The 3132-nt window shown below is 48.1% G+C and overlaps 1 protein-coding gene across 1 annotated transcript in view; it reads right to left on the bottom strand.

Moving 5' to 3' along the window:
- AGPAT3 (1-acylglycerol-3-phosphate O-acyltransferase 3) overlaps positions 1 to 2605 on the bottom strand; it is a 129333-nt gene extending 126728 nt beyond the window's left edge. Inside the window, exon 1 of the mRNA XM_011954127.1 lies at positions 2503 to 2605. The gene's annotated coding sequence lies outside the window, so the exon portion shown is untranslated. The remainder of the gene's footprint in view (positions 1 to 2502) is intronic.
- Positions 2606 to 3132: the final 527 nt, after the last annotated feature.

Here is a 3132-nt window from a genome sequence, read left to right as displayed (position 1 = left end):
GAGGCTGCCATGGAGCTCTGCCAGAGACAGTAGCTTCAAGGTGACAGGTGAGGAGGCAGGTGAGCCACAGCCTCCTTGCTGAGACACCTTTGGGACTCCTTCAGGGGTAATGACCAAAGGGGGTACTCATGCAGGGCCACCCTGGGGGTCCACTTGGCACTGGGCTGGCTGTGCCTAACTCAGGGCTGAGTCTGAGGCTCCTCCTCTCCAGCCCTGCTCCCTCCTGCCTCCTCTCATGGGGGTCAGACCTGCCTGGAGGTCTGGGTGCTCCCCCACCATCCTCTGCAGGGTTTCTCCCTGCACTCCGCATCTCATCTTGGCACCTGCTTCCCAAACTGATAACCGCGCAACCCAAACTGATGCGGTCTTCCTCTAACAATCTGACTTCTGTCTATTTGGGCAAAAATCAATGCTATTACACCATATTTTACAAAGTCTAACAACTGATTAATTTCTCAATGCAAAGATTATGTGTAGCTCCCTAATAAAATGCACATTTGTTCACTCAATCAATCACTCCAATTAGACTAGGACAAGGGCCTAAATCAGAAATCAATCAAAGAAAAGCTTAACCCAATCATCAGCACATTCTTCACACGAGGAGTCAATAAACAGCTCTTCATTCTACTCCCACCAAGTGTACCATAAAAAGCTCAGTGTAGATGAATTTACGTCAATTGAATTAATTTTCTTCTTGATTCCATACCATATCCAGCATGTATCTGTGTCTATCAATTCAGATGGAGATTTCAGAGCCCCCAGTCCAGCAAGTATGGCCTTTCTACAAGTGAAAAGTATTTAAATGTATAATATGTATATGTGAAGCCAATGACTTAGTCTCTGTTTCAGAAATGTCGATTTTCATCTATTGGATCTTAGGAGCATCAAGGTGGTTTGGCGGAAAGAATAACAGCTGTGGATTCTATCAGACCTTTGTTTAATTCTAGATTTGCCCAAGCTGAGATGCTGGCCAGGCTTCCCCATTCAGTTTACCATGTCAGTGTCTCTGTCAGTTTCTGTGTGATGGGGTAAAACCACTCTTTTTACAGGGGTATAGAGGAGCTTATAAAATAATAAGGTAAGCATGTCATAAAGCAGGTGATAGATTTAATGTCAGGTCAGCAAGTAGGACATGAAGAAGAGAACAAGAACCACCAAGGCTGCAGCACTGGTACTCAGCTCCCGGCACCTGGCTGAGAACCAGGAGGGCAGACAGTCAGGGGTGAGTAATTGATCTCAGGACAGGTATTTCCTTGTACAGCTTGTTACTACTGCTCATTTTACAATTTATCATTATTGTTATTTATTATGCATTTCATTCCCTACCCGCTTTCGGAAAGGAATCGAGAGCATCTCCATCAATGATGCATGGCCTTCCCAGTCACTGGGGACAGGCCTCTGGGCTGCAGGCACACTGTCCCACCAAGAGCACCCAGCTCCACTTTGAGTCCTAAGTGACACAGGGCACGCCAGCCAGGAGGGAGATTTCTGCCTGTCACGCACTGAAGGATACTTGTGTTGCTTTCAATTCACCAACAGTAACATTTAAAACATATCCTATCTGCAATCCTACCTAGGCTTGGGAAAAGACGTGGCCAATTTAACCCCAGCATCCATGGAGCCTAATGGCCAGGTAGACTTTGGCCCTGCAGAAAGAACTAACGCCAACTTTCACCATCAACTCGGCCTTCCCGCCTCCAAAACTAAACGCAGACACTGTCCCAAGGTTATTAGAGTGACGTCTCCTGCACTTTGCTTGACAAAGAAAATCAAAACACGACCACTTCGAAATGACTAAATGAAAGCCTGTCAGAAGGTGAACCACTAATGCATTTGCCTAAAATGCAGCACTTGGAAACTGGTAGCTTAGAATTCATCTTGAAATTATCATGAAGTGGTTTTAGGAAGGACAAACGACTCACTGTCATGTTACTTTACCACTTGAAACGACCTTTTTAAAACCCCAAACACTCTTCGGTTAACCAAAAGTAAATTCCCATGGAATTTCTGAGCAACTGTCTTTAGAAAACTCAGTCCAACTTTACTGTAACAAAAATCTTGCAATGAGATGGAGTAGCTAAAGATCTCACATTAAACAAGTCATTAAAAAGGAAACAGTCAAATGTAGCCAATCACGTCCCATGCTGTGCTCTAGAACTACCAGTCTACCAGCGATAGCTTGTAACAGGGAAATCACCCGAGTTTTTGACAAGGCCAGAGAGGGAGGGAAAATGTGGGAGCAGAAGCCATTTACCAGAGGTGGGTTTTGATGGTGACAAGGGGCCTGCACTGGCTCTTCAGTGCCAAGCACTAGGGGCTTCGGCGTGGGGTCTGCACTGTGAGAGCCTAAGCGGGGCGAAAGGTCGATGAAAAGGGTAAATGTGACTGGGCGAGTTAAGGACACCCCTCCGCCAAAGGAATCCAGGAAATCAGGCTCTTCTCAAACACACATTCTGATCTTCCCCTTCCCTGTTTAGGAGAATTTCAACATTTCCCACCTACCTCTGATTTGACCAGGGATAGCATCCGCGGAATTTCAGCACCCGGACTGGTCAGTGGAGGTAGAAGTTCCAAGGATGTAAGCCTCAAGCCCGTTTCCGTTTCGTGACATAACCTCGGGCAAGTAACTCAAGCCCTGTTTTGTCAGAGCATTTGTTTAGGAGGTCAAAGTGCGGAGGGGACGGGAGGCATGTGTATCAGTCACGTGTCTACGGCCCGGAACAGATTACTTTGGTGAATGTTCTTTTTCTAATTTCCAAAATAAAACCATTACGTTCGGTTTGCTTCCCCAGCCGTGGCACACAGACGCGCGTGCAGGCGCAGGGCGTAGCTCCCCGGCACGGAGTCTGCACTGGGGCCCGGCCTGGGGCGGGGCAGCACCCTCCCTCTGGGAAGGCCTTTTGTAGAATCCACACCCCTAGGGACTTTCCCACCCGGCCACACGGCCTTTAACCCAGCAGTCTTCAGGCTGCTGCAGCGCGTTCCCCCGGCAGATACGCCAGGACAGGGCCACACACAGGTAGGGCGACCACAGCGGGCGGCCACTCCATGAAGTCAGCTTCGGAACATTTAAGGCCTCTAACCTTCCAAGGCCAAGGGGCGCTGTTCGGTCTGAATGTCAATGGCATGTAG

Source organism: Colobus angolensis, unplaced genomic scaffold (assembly GCF_000951035.1).
Source record: "Colobus angolensis palliatus isolate OR3802 unplaced genomic scaffold, Cang.pa_1.0 Scaffold38, whole genome shotgun sequence".
Taxonomy (NCBI): domain Eukaryota; kingdom Metazoa; phylum Chordata; class Mammalia; order Primates; family Cercopithecidae; genus Colobus; species Colobus angolensis.
The sequence above is the reverse complement of the archived record's forward strand: the minus strand, read 5'-3'. Positions and strand labels throughout refer to the sequence as shown.